The sequence below is a fragment of the Procambarus clarkii genome, chromosome 12 (assembly GCF_040958095.1).
Source record: "Procambarus clarkii isolate CNS0578487 chromosome 12, FALCON_Pclarkii_2.0, whole genome shotgun sequence".
Lineage (NCBI taxonomy): Eukaryota > Metazoa > Arthropoda > Malacostraca > Decapoda > Cambaridae > Procambarus > Procambarus clarkii.
In genome coordinates this window covers 6,662,835-6,681,565 of record NC_091161.1, presented here as the reverse complement: position 1 = coordinate 6,681,565, position 18,731 = coordinate 6,662,835, and the positions used below count along the sequence as shown (strand labels likewise).

Genomic DNA, 18,731 nt, shown 5'->3' with positions numbered 1-18,731 from the left:
GAGGGTACTGCTTGACAGCATTTGAGGGGTGGCCTGGGGTAAAATATACTTATATTTTAAGGATGTAATCACGAGCTTCCATGATCAGAGAAATCATACATATGTCTTCCCCAAACTTTAAAATTCTTAAAAAAAAATCCCCATCACTTTGTTGATGAGGATTGGCCGTCCAAACCGTCAATTTCTCTTGGCCGTCCAAACCAATATGGCCCCACACGCACGCTGCAGTTCATGTGAGAACAAATCGTTATAAAACGGAGTTGGGCTGTTTTATTCGAATCAGAACTGAATATATTGATTTGTTTAATATATAATGTGTTAGAATTTATCTCACTTACGAGGCCTAAGAAAATAGTCGCAACTCAATCCTCACGGGGGACATCTCAGGTATGACAAATATTACACATACAATTCATATTTTAATAACGTGAATAATCCTCAAAATACCTAAATTTAAGTATTAATTCGTAGTTAGTTTTAAAAGCTAAAAATCCTCAAGGCTGTATATTAGAAGTATGTTTTAAGTAGATAATTATGTTACAAAGGGAAAATGTCATACGTATAAGTGTAAAATGATCCAGTTACTAATATGTATTATAAAGGGAGGAGTCACTCTTACTATCTTGGTGATTTAATTGTGTAAACAACATTGCACCCAATTGGAAAATAAGATTTCTGTTATATGTATATATACAATAAAATTAATTAATGATATAAGATACAATTTGTATAACATATGTACAAGATAAAACATTTATAACATGTTTATAAAAATACTGAAATGAGACATTCAGTTTTCGTAATGGTCATCGAAATAAGTTATTACTTTAAAAACAAATAAATAGTATTTGTAATAATTACATATAATTGTTACAATTAAGAGAATATTGGAATACAGGGTAATGGTATGAAAGCAATGCTGGGTATTATTCAAAAGACTGTTTGATATTGACATGTTTGTAGATACGATAGCATTCTTTTGGGTTATACACCTTGAAGCCCACTCTTGGGATACCAACATCGGTTCCGTCGGGTATCTGTGCAGAGTTTATCAGATTTTTTACGATTGCTTCATGTTGCGAGTGAACCCTGGCTCTTAAAATAGGCAAGTCTGGTAGCATCTACCCAGCGTCGCTTAAATAGGGTGACGCGGGGGTTAAAATTATAGTCCTGCAAGGGAAGACCTCGGGTGTCCAGGAGGGGCAACTACCTCCTCCCTCAGATCAAGCAGCTTCGGCGTCTTCTGAACCTTTACATAGATGACCGTTGTGTCGAAACTTCCCAGGCCTCCTAAGGCTACGTGCAGATTCTTCAGTTTATTTTTCTGAGGAAAAAGAGAGCACGTTGTTAATAGGGGTACAGTGCACAAATAATAAGTCAATATATAAAAAAAAATCATTTAAATAATGAGAAAGCTTAAATTACATTATCTAGGAAGGCGAAGAATGAATTAATATGAACAAATTCACAAGGGCCGTGATAAGGGTTCGAACCTGTGTCCGGGATGATCCCAGATGCGCCTTATTCTACTGCGCCACGACATGGTAAAAAAAAAAATTGCATCTTTGAGTGCAACTGACCTCACAAGCCTCACGCAGCTTCTCCGGGAGATGGCGCATCTGGGATCATCCCGGACCTAGGTTCGAACCCTTATTACGGCCATTGTGGACTTGTTAAATTTATGCATCACGCTATTGTGGTTTGTGTAATGATAATACTGGTTCGGTAACATAGTTGATAGTGTGTGGAACTTTTTACTGCATAACATTTAGCAGTGGAGTACCTTGATTGTTTCATGCGTAGGTTAGACACGTATGACTGAGATTGGGTGGATATAAACAGGAGCTGTCTCGTATGGGCAAATAGGCCTTCTGCATTTACTTTCATTCGTATGTTCTAATGGAGTTAATAAGTGCAATGTAGCTAAATTTATGACTGGGGAGACATTAGGTGCTACGAAATAGACGAGGAATAATCGAACATTTATGAAACCTGTACATCTTTCCTCAATTATGGCGGTTTAGTTTGCATTTATTGATCAATTTTATAGGTGCAAGATTGTTGTACTTAACATGAACTTCGCAATCAGTTGACGAATGTCGACCGCAACATTATCATCTGTCTGCTTACGCTTATCTACCTCGCTCCATCTTTCTGAAATTACAAAAAAAGAATTTTATAATTTAATATTTAACCTGCTATGTATATACGCATATTCAGGAAAAATATTTATTTTTTTTAAAACAAATAAACATAGTTTTACCGATACATGTATATTGTCACTAATGTTGGTACCTTCCAAAATTCAAGTAACTATACTAGAGATCTTTATTTAATCATGGATCAACTGGTAGTAAGAGTCAAGGGACGCAAGTTCAATCCCATTGCAGTCCCACCATATTTTAGCGCAGATAAATCACTATTGTGAGTTCATTATATATAATATATTAAAATCCAAGAACCTAATGTAGCTTCTTTCACCACAAGCTAATAAACAAGCAGCTTAGTTTGGATAACACAATCTATTGATCCTCGAATGACTGTAAACTTCCCACTGACCAATTCTCCTAACTCTCATCTTCACTACTTATTTACTAACACTTTCCCAACTCCTTACCTCTGTCTAGTATGAAGTAGCCGAGGCTGATGTGCCCGTGGTCTGGGTCGGCTGCAACATGTTTGAGCTCCTTGGCTTTGCTCCAGAGAGAATCTTGCAGTTTCTTCATGCTGAGTTTCACGCTATCTGGCAGGTCCAAGTAGGTGTAGTGGGTAGCTTCCCTCCTGGCAGGCATTTCGGATGCGATCTGCAATGAAAATAACGCAAGTTTAATGTGTCTGGCAAGTTTAATATATAGATGTTTATTTAATCTATAACTTATAAGATTGTAAAGGATTCCAGCTATTTTCTTACGTCGTTAAAGCATTTGTGATGCGATCCTCCTGCCCAAGACTTTCCAATCTATTTGATCCAAAAAAATTCTTAGGCTATTAAAATCAGTTTTTCGAAAATCTGGCACTTTAACAGAATTTTCTCCTACAGATCTATTCCATTCTTTCCCAAATCTGATTTCTTTGTGATCACTGTTCCCTAGCTCACTCCCTATTTCGATGTCATTAATTTGTTTCCCCTGTTAGTTAATACTAAATCTAAAATATTATTTTCCCGCTTTGGTTCCTTAATGTGATGCGTAAGAAAGCAATCGTCAATTAATTCTAGAAAATCTGCTTCTTTATTCCCTATTCAGTTAAACCAATTTATTCCATTAAGTCACCCTTGACACAAATACTGCTAGACGTAGATTCGCTAGATATTTCATCCTACAGGGGCTTTGCTTCCATCCTATCTAAAATTGATGGCCTGTATATAACTCCTATTATTATTATTCATAATAAGGCAAATAGGACACTGGGATTTATTAATCGAAGCGTTAGTAACAAGATACCTGGTGTTATACACAGAAATCACAATAGCGTGATGCATCAAATGAAAAAATCTACATGAGCTGTGACGAGGGTTCGAACCTCTCGGATGTATTTGTTCACCTGTTCTTCAGCTATATTTTGCTCTGGTTAGGCCCCATTTAGATTATATAGTTCAATTTTGGTCGCCGTTCTATAGAATGTGTATAAATTCACTTGACCGTGTCTAGCGTAGGATGACAAAGTTAATTCCCCAAGATAGGAACCTTTCATATGTAGAAAGATTAACAACACTTAAATTGCATTCACTGGACAGGGAAAGCGTTAGGGTGACATGAGAGAGGTTTACAAGTTGATGAATGGACATAACAAATGGGATATTAATATGGTATTAGAAGTATCAACATAAGACAGGACACACAACAAAATCTAAACTTATCCAGGTATAAACTGGAAAAGTTTAGATTTCGGAAATACCTGGGTAAATGCTGGTTCGCTAACAGGGTTGTTGATTTGTGGAACCAGCTGCCACGTGGCGTGGTAGAGGTGGGGTCCCGTGATTGTTTCAAACGTGGGTTGGACAAGTATATGAGTGGGATTGGGTGGTTATAGATAGGAGCTACCTCGAATGGGCCAATAGGCCTTCTGCAGTTACCTTTATTCTTATATTCTTATTACTAACGCTTCGATTAATAAATCCCAGTGTCCTATTTGCCTTATTACGAACATTTATGCATTTGTATTTTGGTTTTAAATTCTTACTAACATAACTCCCAGATCCCTTTCACAATCCGACTTCGCAATCTAAACATCTAGCTCGTATCTTGTAACTCTATCATCATTACCTCGTCTCAAAAATTTGCCAGTATTTAACTGCACTTTCCAATATTTTGATAATTTCAAAGTCCTATTTAGATCACCTTGAAGTGATAGCGAGTCTTTTTCCGTGTTTATTTCCCTTCCGATTTTTGTATTATCGGCAAATTTGCAAATGTTGCTGCTCAAACCTGAATCTAAATCATTTATATAAATTAAGAATAACAGAGGTCCCAGGACAGAGCCTAGAGGCACTCCACTTACAAGATATTCCCCAGTCTGATTTAACCCCATGTATACTAACTCTGCTTCCTTTGGTATAGCAATGCCCTAATCCATCTTAGTATAGCACCCCCCAATATTATGAGACGTTCTTTTTATTCAGTCTTTCATGTGGCACTGTATCAAAAGCTTTGCTAAAGTAAAGGTACACAACATTAAAATCCTTAAAACTATCAACTGCCTCAACTATGCTGGAATAAAATGATAGAAAATTTGTTAAACATGAACGGCCATTTGTAAAACCATGTTTGTATCGTTTATTAATTTGTTTTTCAAGATGAAGACGAATGGTACTTGGAATTATCGATTCAAGTAACTTTCCCATAATAGACGTTAGGCTAATTGGCTGATAGTTTGAAGCCTGTGATGTATCTCCTTTCTTAAAAAATTGGTACCACATTAGCAACCTTTCACGACTTTGCCAATCTGTCTGACTCGAATGATTTATTAAATATGGTACACAATTGATTGTGAAGCTCCTCTTTACATTCTTTAAGCACCCAGGCAAACACTTTGTCCGGCCCTGGGGATTTGTTTGGATTGAGTTGCACAATTTGTTTAATAGCATCATCCCTGGTAACTGTTAAGCTAGTCAACCTTTCCTCGTCCCCACCAACATGGGGAGAAGGATGCCGGGAATCCGAAACACACACACACACACACACATAACATAGTCTCCCTTAGTCTGTAATCCATTCATGAAAGAAAATGGGAGACTCCGTGACGTCACCGACGTCATCGTATATTTACAATATTAAACATTGTTTGTAGAATAGTTTTGTATCTAGATTTAACCAAAAAAGTAATCAATAAGACTGAATATAATAATTAACATCATAAGGTAGCTAGGTTCCCTTGTTAATGTAAAATAACTTTGAGAGATGAACCAGCATCAGGGCGTTGGCTCCACTGAGAGCAACGCTCCCGCTCCAGAATCATAACAAAACAGCCATACGCTGTACTTGGCTCCAGGGCTGGTGAAACAACTAGACACCCCAATTACGTGTCAACAACCAGCAACACAGCCTAACAACTATCACATCAACGACCGTATCCGTCTTACCAAGTATTTGTATATTAAACCAGTGCACTGTTTAGTATCAATAGGTATAGGCGGTTATAATGTAGGAAGAACCCAAACCACAAAGTTCGTGTACCCCAGATTACACCCACCTATTTCATGCCATACCTGTAATTGATATGTTTAGGGAACTTTGATTAATTCCTTGCATTCCATACAGGTAAATTGTGAGAGGAGCAGCAAGAATCTATGCAGACAGTTGGTTCATACACATTATTAACTATTTGTTTGCCAAGCCTTGTCCCTCCCACCAGCCGCCATTACGTGGCACAAAGGGCCAGGGGCCACACCCAATCTGGAAGCTACACCTACACGCCTTACCAGGCCCACACTACTGGCACAGCTAAGCCATTTATATCAGTATTAGTAGTCATAATTAGTAATTATTACTAGTAGATTAGACCACCACATGTGGTATATTATAATAATAAAAGGTAAACAATTGGTAGTTTAAGAAGGAGCCATATCAATGTGGTTTAGGCTACCAATTGTCCCTCCCATTAGTGTGTAAGATAATTTCAGGCAGTTTACAAGTATATGCAGTTCACTCCATTAATTCTTACTTACTAAGAAAAATAAACAAGGCATAACTTTATCTTATTAATGTCAATTTAAAAAAGAGTTTAGCTGCCTAGAGTTTCCCCACAAAGGAATTGTTGGGCTGAAGAAATAGTTAAATTGTTTTTCAGTAAATAGATATAATATTTATTAAAAATACTAATCTCCTCTTCATTATCCGTTATGACCTCTCGCTTTTTTTAATGGATCAATCCTTCCCTAACCATTGTTCGATATAAGTGAAAAAAATATAGGATTTGCTTGCTCTGCTATACGAACATCAGTTTCTTGTTTTGCCCTCCATATAACTTTTTTTACCATTTCTATCCAGTTGTACGAATTCAGGCTCACCACAACACTCATCAGAGTGCTGTGGTGAGCCTGCAGTTCGTTGGAAAGGGAAAGCAACGAAGAGCAGGTCCAACAAAGTGCTCGGAAAGTAAAGGAAGTACCGTAGAGAATTTTGGTTGTGGGAGATTCCCAGGTGAGGTATTTGGATAGAAATTTTTGTGCCAGAGATAGGGGGAACACGTTAAGAGTTTGCTATCTGGGAGCTGGAATTGGTGATATTGTCGGCAACACGAATGATATTTTGGCTGGAAATGGGAACAAACCCATTATTTGTATTAGTGCAGGTGGAAATGATGTTGAACGAGTTAGGAGTGAGGAAATGATACAGAGGTTTAAGACAGCCATAGGAGCAAGGGAGGAATCCCGATCATATGTCATTCCTCCAAATAAGGGAGTTGGAAATGAATGGTTGTCGAGGGCACTTGATGTCAGTTACCGTCTGGAAAAATATTGCAAATCAAGTGCAATATCTTTCATAGATAACTAGGAACACTTCTATGAAAGAAAGGTAATGTATGCTCGGGATGGGGTGCATCTATTGAGAGCTGGGGTTGTTGTTGGGAACTCATTGGAACCAGTAGTTGGAGGCGTTTGTTTAGGATTGGGTTTAAACTGTTAGTAGATAGTGGTATGGGAAATGATATGGATAAAGGAGGTAATAAAAGTAAGTGTTTGTGGGGAAAACAAATTGGCAAAAATGATCAGGAAAAGAGAATTCTCTTTTATTATTTTGAATATTTTGGTTATTATGAGGCTCTTAAGGGCCTCATAATAACGATGCATTTATCGTATATTACACTAACAGTAGAAGTCTAAGAAAGAAAACAATCGATTTAAATGCTCTTGTCTGCACAAAAAATAGATATTGTGAGTTTACAATATCTACAAGTCAAGATTTTTTGACTTGTGAGTTTAAATAGGTTTACCGTGCATATATATATATATATATATATATATATATATATATATATATATATATATATATATATATATATATATATATATATATATATATATATGGGAACCGACCTGTGAGATTTATATTTATTTAATTTATATGAATTTATATAGAATTTATATTTACATTAATTTATATACTTCGATAGCAATTTGTATAATGATAAGTGGACTGTATTTCTGCAATAATCTCATAATCTCACAAATCGATCCTCTACACATTAGGGGGGTTTATATAAATTTAATTTATATATATGCAGCCAATCAAACTACAGTATTAGACTACATACATTGAAAAGGTTCCTTATCTTATAGTACAGCAGGCCTTAGTCCACCAGGTATAACTAGGGTGTAGACACCACATTTTCCCTCTTTGAGGTAGCTTCCATCACCCTGGTAACTGATGCACAAAGCATGCTTCCTCGCCTTGACCTGTGAAAAGGGCGCTAACTGTGAAGCCAGATTCCTATATATGACAGCTATATCAGAGAAACACTGTACATGGAACAATGAAGACCTGGGCTAATTACCTTTAGTTTGAGGCTGCCTCGTGCTCTAACCGGGTCACCTTATATACTGACATTAATGGCCATAAATGAAAGATAAATGGGTTTCGGAAGAACACTTAACTTGATTTGTTGACAGCGTGTTGATAATGGTACACCTTTGGTTTCCATAACACTTCGTCCAAGTAAAATTAACAGGAGCCGTATTTGCTCCCGTGAGCCACTGTGGTCTTAGTATAACAATGGCTGCTGCCCCTCCCTCACACTGACGCCTGGCTTACATTGTCCAGATGACAGTAAGTGATAGAAGGGTCACATTTACTCTACTTTAATATTGATAATTAAGTTAATTTATATGAAATGTTTTATGATGGTAAAGTCCAAAGACTAATGTATTTAAGAATAATTCCCACCAGAATAACTGGTGAATTTATAATAGTATGTGGTAATGATATCCCGCTTTCTATAGACGGTAATTCCACTACAAGTTACGTTTTCTATGGGTAACTTGTTTATACAATACAGCAATTATTATCTGTCTGTATGTTATATTAAATGGTGTCGGACTTTCCGACATAATTCCCCAGGGGGCTGCTCACGGGTTGAAGTCCTCTTTAGAACAGACGAACACCGATGATACTCCTTCGAATTATTAGATTAATTTGATGTTAGTAGTTAGTAATCACACATTTGTGCGTCTGTTCGTAAAGGACGGATGTCCCGTACTAGAGTTGCAGGGGTTAGAAGTCTAATGCGATTTCATTTCCCTGTCAACTCTTGAAAGGCTAATATTCAAGCCTAATTACATATTATTTAACCCAGAAGACTGAATGTGATCAAGTACTACAGTCAAGTATGATTCAGGGACTGCAGTGAGATCAGTGACATTAGATATAACTGTTCAGGTAACTGGTCACTGATATATAAACACTGAGGCCCATGGAATACATCTTGATTAAATAATAAATGTATCAAATCAGTCATCAGATTTATTGGGGTTAAATTTAGTTAATTGATTCAGAAGATTGAATAGCTCATCATTAAAGTAAAGTATGGTTCTGAGACTGCAGTGGGTTCAGTGACATTGGTCGCAGTGACTTGTAGCTGTTTAGGCTACTGTTCACTGATTTGCCACTGAGGCCTCATGAACTCATCTTCAGCTTTAATTGATGTTAGTATCATCAACCTCTGTTACTATAGTCAGCTGTAATCTCATTAGTATAATGCTACTGGAGAAATATAATCAGCTGACAAATTTAGATTTCTACTGGTATTGTTTATCTGCAGGCATAGGTCTCCTCAGGCTTGATACTGGGCCTGAGAGTAATTTACTTCCTGCAGAGTTTAACATGGTTATGCCCTGATATTTAGTAGGGCTACCAATGAATTGATGGTAGTAGTCTGTCCCCACAAGGAGAGCTATTTGGCATTTGATTTGCTCAAATTTACCTGCAGCTGCTTGATAATAGCTTTCCAGGTCAGTATAATCAACTGGTGATTGCTGTGACATATCTTCACATTTCTTGATCTGTCTTGTTAAGTGGCCTTTAAGACCTGCAAGGGTTCTTCTCATTCTCCCTGCATTATCCATACTAGCTAGTTGGTGAAGCCTTGTTGGACTTGTACTTGGGTCGCTCATAATACTGAACAAGTATTGATGGTAGCCTAGGGTAAATTCTGCACTCACTAGGCAATAATCCTACCTCTACTAGAGGTTAGTGTCGGAAAATCCGACACCATTTAATATATCATACAGACAGATAATAATTGCTGCTGTATTACCAACAAGTTACCCATAGAAAATGTAACTTGTAGTGGAATTACCGTCTAAAGAAAACGGGATATCATCACCACATACCATTATAAATTCACCAGCTATTCTGCTGGGAATTATTCTTAAATACATTAGTCTTTGGACTTTACCATCATAAAAACATCTTATATAAATTAACTTAATTATCAATATTAAAGTAGAGTAAATGTGACCCTTCTATCACTTTCTGTCATGTGGACAATGTAAGCCAGGCGTCAGGGGAGGAAGGGGCAGCCATTGTTTATACTAGACCAGAGGCTCACACGGGAGCAAATTCGGCTCCTGTTAATTTTACATGGACGTAGTGTTATGGAAACCAAAGGTGTACCATTTTCAACACGCTGTCATCAAATCAAGTTAAGTGTTCTTTCCAAAACCCATTATCTATCATTAGTGGCCATTAATGTCATTGGGTAGGGTTACCGGTTAGAGCACGATATAGCCTCAAACTAAAGGTAATTAAGCCAGGTCTTTATTGTTCCATGTATAGTGTTTTCTCTGATATAGCTTGTCATATATAGGATTCTGGCTTCACAGCTAGCGCCCTTTTGACAGGTCAAGACGAGGAAGACTTTGTGCACCAGTTACTGGGTGATGGAAGCTACCTCAAAGAGGATAACTTGGTGTCTACACCCTAGTTATACCTGGTGGACTAACCTGCTGTACTATAAGATAAGGAACCTTTTCAATGTATGTAGTTAATACTGTAGTTTGATTGGCTGCATATATATTTAATTAATATAAACCCCCCTAATGTGTAGAGGATCGATTTGTGAGATTAAGAGATTATTGCAGAAATACAGTGCACTTATCATTATACAAATTGCTATCGAAGTATATAAATTGACGTAAATATAAATTCATATAAATTAAATAAATATAAATCTCACAGGTCGGTCGCCACATTATTTGGTCATCTTCGAACCGGATGACGGATTATTTGATTCTTTGAACCCACATTTGGTCATCTTAGTACCGGATGAACCAGTTAACCAGTGGATTCATTAAATATACTAGTGCAGTGTTATTTAAAGAAAGCCAGCAGTCAATGACGGCGGCGTTGCCTCGTGCGAGTTCACGAGCCCCGCTCAGTTCAGATCAGCTTCGTCAGCGATTTCATGTACACCCACAGATTTGGTGGCGTGTTATTCTGTGAAATGACAGCGCTAATATTGAAGCCAGCCAAATTAGTGACTGTGTCTTCGCGATATTGTTCACGGATTTCGTGGTGTTAAATTTCGCGAGAGATTATCTACGAATTTTGTGGAGTTTATTTCGCGAGGTCACTAATAACATTTAATACTTCTTGATATTATTAGAAGTTTCATAGAGGCTAATTAAGAGGCTATTATCAATAATTGTGTATATTATTTCTCCAAAATAGAGAATTATTTAATATATACTGCACTAGTGTTCACAGTATAATATTTACTAATTGCCAACCCACAACAGGGTAGGATATTAACATTGACTAGTTGAACTATTATCGTTCATTCTAGTCCCATTATTACCATAGTCAGTTGTACTATATTCAACAACCTAACACCATTAATGAATGGTGCAGACCCTATTTTGGGTGTAATTTTAACAACTCGAATTGAGTTGTATATATAATAATTTACTTATGATCATTACACCTTTGAGTGATTAATTAGTGTCTCTACCATCCTAGGGTGATATAGAAGAGCTAACCTAAAGGTACTTCCAGTGACACTGGTTTATCACTCAAATTATTAGTGTGTATGATTGTATATATATAATGTGTATTAATTTTAAGTGCTAACCTCTAGTAGAGGTAGGATTATTGCCTAGTGAGTGCATTTTACCCTAGGCTACCATTAGAGCTTGTTCAGTATTATGAGCAGCCCAAGTACAAGCCCCACAAGGCTTCACCAACGAGCCAGTATGGATAATGCAGGGAGAATGAAAAGAACCCTTGCAGGTCTTAAAGGCCACTTAACAAGACAGATCAAGAAATGTGAAGATTTGTCACAACAATCTCAAGTTGATTATGCTGACCTGGAAAGCTATTATCAAGCAGCTGCAGGTAAATTTGAGCAAATCAAATGCCAAATAGCAACATATGTGGCTGAACTTGCCAACACCAATTTATTAGAAACAGAAATAGACGACATTATGGTTGATCTTGCGAATTATGAAGATCACACTCAGGCCACGTTACAGCCTTATGTCAAATTAATTGCCCAGAACAAGGCAACAGCAACAACAGCAACAGTTGCATCTAATACGAGTCAAACAGAAGCTCGACTCCCTCCAATTAATTTACCCACTTTCTCAGGAAAAGATGAGGAAGATTGGGACGAATTTTGGAACAAATTCGTTGACCTTGTAGACTCAAAACAATCTTTACCAAAGAGTAGTAAATTCTCTTATTTGCAAGGCCAATTATCAGGTGAGGCTAAAACAGTAGTATCCCATCTGAGATTAACTAATGACGGCTATGATCTGGCAGTAAAACTCCTCAAGGATAATTATGCTGATCCAGAATTAAGAACATCACATTTAGTTCATGAGCTGTTGCATTTACCCCCACCGGAGGCTTCAGCTGATTCACTCCAAGTCTTCAAGCTGGAGGTAGAATCATTGATCAATGCCCTCAGCCTGACAGCAGATACAAACGGGGCTGAGTGGGTCTTGAAAATAATTGTCCAGGAGAAAATACCTAGGGACATATTGAGACAAATGAGTGCTCATTACAATAAAAGCATCTTATCCATGAATGAAATATCTGAGGGTCTAAAGTCAGTAGTTCATCAATTACGAACACATGACAAATTAAAACCACCAAGTAAACCCTCAGAAATCAATAATAGTAAACCACAGAGTACCAAAGGTACTCCAAATCAATCTAGACAATATAATTCAACACCAAAGTGGAACAGTAGCAGTGTGGGCGTATTTGCAGTGGGACCCTCCAAGCCTATAGTTACTGTCACCCAAGAACGTGACACCAAAGGGTACTGGAAGCTATGGAACATGTTTGTTCTGCAATGAGAAACATTCAATGTACCACTGCCCTAATTTTCCTGATAGTGACGCCCGTGTTGAGCGACTCAAAGATTTGCAACATTGCACGAGGTGCCTCAGGAAACATAACATCAAGGACTGTGAGACCCAATTACACACCTGTAATAGGTGTAACAAAGGTCAGCACCATGCAGCATTGTGCAGAGACACCAAAACAACGTCTCCAAACCCCAAGGTGGAAGAAAGCATTCCCACCACAGTACAGTACTGCAAGGTGCAACAAACAAAGAGTGTCCAAACGGCAAAGTCTAAAGGTAATACGACTTTGCCTACTGCCCAAATTACCATCCTGAATAAGAGGGCCAAGGTCCATACCCGTGGGTTGTTTGACCAAGGATCCCAGAGAACATATATCACTAAAAAGCTGGCAGATGAACTACAATTAAGGCCTGTAGCCCAGATGTCATTCAATATCTCAGGGTTTGTAACAGATGCAGGACCTCAAGTCTACCAGGTGGTACAACCATCAGTACGTTTAGGCAGGTACGTCTGTCGAGTACAAGCCATTGTGGTGGACAAAATAACAGTAGACCTACAAGTTCAAGGTCTGAGAGCAACAGCCAAATTCCTGAGAAATAGAGGAATAAAATTGGCAGATAATATTAAGTCTGATCACCTCAACGACTTCGGTCTCCTTGTAGGGACAGACTATTGCCATCGATTCATCGGTAGCCCTACTAAATATCAGGGTATAACCATGTTAAACTCTGCAGGAGGTAAATTACTCTCAGGCCCAGTATCAAGCCTGAGGAGACCTATGCCTGCAGATAAACAATACCAATAGAAATCTAAATTTGTCAGCTGATTATATTTCTCCAGTAGCATTATACTAAGGAGATTACAGCTGACTATACCAACAGAGGTTGATGTTAGTATCACCATTTAAAGCTGAAGATGAGTTCATGAGGCCTCAGTGGCAAATCAGTGAACAGTAGCTTAAACAGCTACAAGTCACTGCGACCAATGTCACTGAACCCACTGCAGTCTCAGAACCATACTTTACTTTAATGATGAGCTATTCAATCTTCTGAATCAATTAACTAAATTAAACCCCAATAAATCTGATGACTGATTTGATACATTTATTATTTAATCAAGATGTATTCCATGGGCCTCAGTGTTTATATATCAGTGACCAGTTACCTGAACAAACTTCAAGTTATATCTAATGTCACTGATCTCACTGCAGTCCCTGAATCATACTTGACTGTAGTACTTGATCACATTCAGTCTTCTGGGTTAAATAATATGTAATTAGGCTTGAATATTAGCCTTTCAAGAGTTAACAGGGAAATGAAATCGCATTAGACTTCTAAACCCTGCAACTCTAGTACGGGACATCCGTCCTGAGCGAACAGACACACAAATGTGTGATTACTAACTACTAACATCAAATTAATCAAATAATTCGAAGGAGGAGTATCGGTGTTCGTCTGTTCTAAATAGGACTTCGACCCGTGAGCAGCCCCTGGGGAATTATGTCGGAAAATCCGACACCCTTTAATATATCATACAGACAGATAAAAATTGCTGCTGTATTACCAACAAGTTACCCATAGAAAATGTAACTTGTAGTGGAATTACCGTCTAAAGAAAACGGGATATCATCACCACATACCATTATAAATTCACCAGCTATTCTGCTGGGAATTATTCTTAAATACATTAGTCTTTGGACTTTACCATCATAAAAACATCTTATATAAATTAACTTAATTATCAATATTAAAGTAGAGTAAATGTGACCCTTCTATCACTTTCTGTCATGTGGACAATGTAAGCCAGGCATCAGGGGAGGAAGGGGCAGCCATTGTTTATACTAGACCAGAAGCTCACACGGGAGCAAATTCGGCTCCTGTTAATTTTACTTGGACGTAGTGTTATTGAAACCAAAGGTGTACCATTTTCAACACGCTGTCATCAAATCAAGTTAAGTGTTCTTTCCGAAACCCATTATCTATCATTAGTGGCCATTAATGTTATTGGGTAGGGTTAGCCGGTTAGAGCACGATATAGCCTCAAACTAAAGGTAATTAAGCCAGGTCTTTATTGTTCCATGTATAGTGTTTTCTCTGATATAGCTTGTCATATATAGGATTCTGGCTTCACAGCTAGCGCCCTTTTGACAGGTCAAGACGAGGAAGACTTTGTGCACCAGTTACTGGGTGATGGAAGCTACCTCAAAGAGGATAATTTGGTGTCTACACCCTAGTTATACCTGGTGGACTAACCTGCTGTACTATAAGATAAGGAACCTTTTCAATGTATGTAGTTAATACTGTAGTTTGATTGGCTGCATATATATTTAATTAATATAAACCCCCCCTAATGTGTAGAGGATCGATTTGTGAGATTAAGAGATTATTGCAGAAATACAGTCCACTTATCATTATACAAATTGCTATCGAAGTATATAAATTGACGTAAATATAAATTCATATAAATTAAATAAATATAAATCTCACAGGTCGGTCGCCACAGTTAGCACTTAAAATTAATACACATTATATATATACAATCATACACACTAATGATTTGAGTGATAAACCAGTGTCACTGAAAGTACCTTTAGGTTAGCTCTTCTATATCACCCTAGGATGGTAGAGACACTAATTAATCACTCAAAGGTGTAATGATCATAAGTAAATTATTATATATACACAACTCAACTCGAGTTAATAAAAATTACACCCAAAATAGGGTCTGGACCATTCATTAATGGTGTTAGGTTGTTGAATATAGTACAACTGACTATGGTAATGGGACTAGGATGAACAATAATAGTTCAACTAGTCCGTGGTAATATCCTACCCTGTGGTGGGTTGGCAATTAGTAAATATTATACTGTGATCACTAGTGCAATATATATTAAATAATTCTCTATTTTGGAGAAATAATATACACAATTATTGATAATAGCCTCTTAATTAGCCTCTATGAAACTTCTAATATTATCTAGAAGTATTAAATATTATTAGTGACCTCGCAAAATAAACTCCACAAAATTCGTGGATAATCTCTCGCGAAATTTAACACCACGAAATCCGTGAACAATCTCGCGAAACCACAGCCACTACTTTGGCTGGCTTCAATATTAGCGCTGTCATTTCACAGAATAACACGCCACCAAATATCTGTGGGTGTGCATGAAACCGCTGATGAGGCTGAACTCAGTTGAGGGGGGCTCCTGAGCTCCCACGAGGCAACGCCGCTGTCTTTGACTGCTGGCTTTGTTTAAATCACACTGCACTAGTATATTTAATGAATCCACTGGTTAACTGGTTCATCCGGTACTAAGATAACCAAATGTGAGTTCAAAGGACCGAATATTCCGGTTCTGAAGGTCCAAATAATGTGGGAACCAACCTGTAAGATTTATATTTATTTAATTTATATGAATTTATATGGAATTTATATTTACATTAATTTATATACTTCGATAGCAATTTGTATAATGATAAGTGGACTGTATTTCTGCAGTAATCTCATAATCTCACAAATCGATCCTCTACACATTAGGGGGGTTTATATAAATTTAATTTATATATATGCAGCCAATCAAACTACAGTATTAGACTACATACATTGAAAAGGTTCCTTATCTTATAGTACAGCAGGCCTTAGTCCACCAGGTATAACTAGGGTGTAGACACCACATTTTCCCTCTTTGAGGTAGCTTCCATCACCCTGGTAACTGATGCACAAAGCATGCTTCCTCGTCTTGACCTGTCAAAAGGGCACTAACTGTGAAGCCAGATTCCTATATATATGACAGCTATATCAGAGAAACACTGTACATGGAACAATGAAGACCTGGGCTAATTACCTTTAGTTTGAGGCTGCCTCGTGCTCTAACCAGGTCACCTTATATACTGATATTAATGGCCATAAATGAAAGATAAATGGGTTTCAGAAGAACATTTAACTTGATTTGTTGACAGCGTGTTGATAATGGTACACCTTTGGTTTCCATAACACTTCGTCCAAGTAAAATTAACAGGAGCCGTATTTGCTCCCGTGAGCCTCTGTGGTCTTATTATAACAATGGCTGCTGCCCCTCCCTCACACTGACGCCTGGCTTACATTGTCCAGATGACAGTAAGTGATAGAAGGGTCACATTTACTCTACTTTAATATTGATAATTAAGTTAATTTATATGAAATGTTTTATGATGGTAAAGTCCAAAGACTAATGTATTTAAGAATAATTCCCACCAGAATAGCTGGTGAATTTATAATAGTATGTGGTAATGATATCCCATTTTCTATAGACGGTAATTCCACTGCAAGTTACGTTTTCTATGGGTAACTTGTTTATACAATACAGCAATTATTATCTGTCTGTATGTTATATTAAATGGTGTCGGATTTTCCGACAATATATATATATATATATATATATATATATATATATATATATATATATATATATATATATATATATATATATATATATATATATGTCGTACCTAGTAGCCAGAACGCACTTCTCAGTCTACTATGCAAGGCCCGATGTGCCTAATAAGCTAAGTTTTTATGAATTAATTGGTTTTCGACTACCTAACCTACCTAACCTAACCTAACCTAACTTTTTCGGCTACCTAACCTAACCTAATCTATAAAGATAGGTTAGGTTAGGTTAGGTAGGGTTGGTTAGGTTCGGTCATATATCTACGTTAATTTTAACTAAAATAAAAAAAATTGACCTCATACATAATGAAATGGGTAGCTTTATCATTTCATAAGAAAAAAAAATGAGAAAATATATTAATTCAGGAAAACTTGGCTTATTAGGCAAATCGGGCCTTGCATAGTAGGCTAAAAAGTGCGTTCTGGCTACTAGGTACGACATATATATATATATATATATATATATATATATATATATATATATATATATATATATATATATATATATATATATATATATATACATACATATATATATATATATATATATATATATATGTCGTACCTAGTAGCCAGAACGCACTTCTCAGCCTACTATGGAAGGCCCGATTTGCCTAATAAGCCAAGTTTTCCTGAATTAATATATTTTCGCTAATTTTTTTCTTATGAAATGATAAAGCTACCCATTTCATTATGTATGAGGTAATTTTTTTTTAATTGGGGTTAAAATTAACTTAGATATATAACCGAACCTAACCAACCCTACCTAACCTAACCTAACTTATCTTTATGGGTTAGGTTAGGTTAGGTACCCTAAAAAGTTAGGTTAGGTTAGGTTAGGTAGGTTAGGTAGTCGAAAAACAATTAATTCATGAAAACTTGGCTTATTAGGCAAATCGGGCCTTGCATAGTAGGCTGACAAGTGCGTTCTGGCTACTAGGTACGACATATATATATATATATATATATATATATATATATATATATATATATATATATATATATATATATATATATATATATATATATATATATACATACATATATATATATATATATATATATATATATATATATATATATATATATATATATATATATACATACATATATATATATATATATATATACATATATATATATATATATATATATATATATATATATATATATATATATATATATATATATATATATATATATATATATTAGTATATTTTGTAGCAATCTTTCCTGTAGACATATATTAATAAATATGACCGAAAAAGTAAGATTAATAATTCTAACACGAGTTTTCTCTATTTCTTATATTTCTTTTCACTGTTGATGGTAACTGAAAAACCAATTCTCCAAAATTCATTTTTATTTCCAGTCTGATGCGACACTTAAACACGTTTCGTAGTAACTTTTTACATTTTCAAAGACTTTAGTTTACACACACACACACAACTATAACTAAACAGAGTTTAAACAGCTTCGATTTTATACC

At 36.4% G+C, this 18,731-nt stretch overlaps 1 long non-coding RNA gene across 1 annotated transcript in view; it reads right to left on the bottom strand.

Annotated features, from left to right (window-relative positions):
* Window positions 1-2,072: 2,072 nt before the first annotated feature.
* LOC138364093 (uncharacterized) overlaps window positions 2,073-18,731 on the bottom strand; it is a 73,200-nt gene continuing 56,541 nt past the window's right edge. Inside the window, exons 2-3 of the long non-coding RNA XR_011228286.1 lie at window positions 2,618-2,804; window positions 2,073-2,154 (exon numbers count right to left, since the gene is read on the bottom strand). This is a non-coding gene — a long non-coding RNA (uncharacterized lncRNA). The remainder of the gene's footprint in view (window positions 2,155-2,617; window positions 2,805-18,731) is intronic.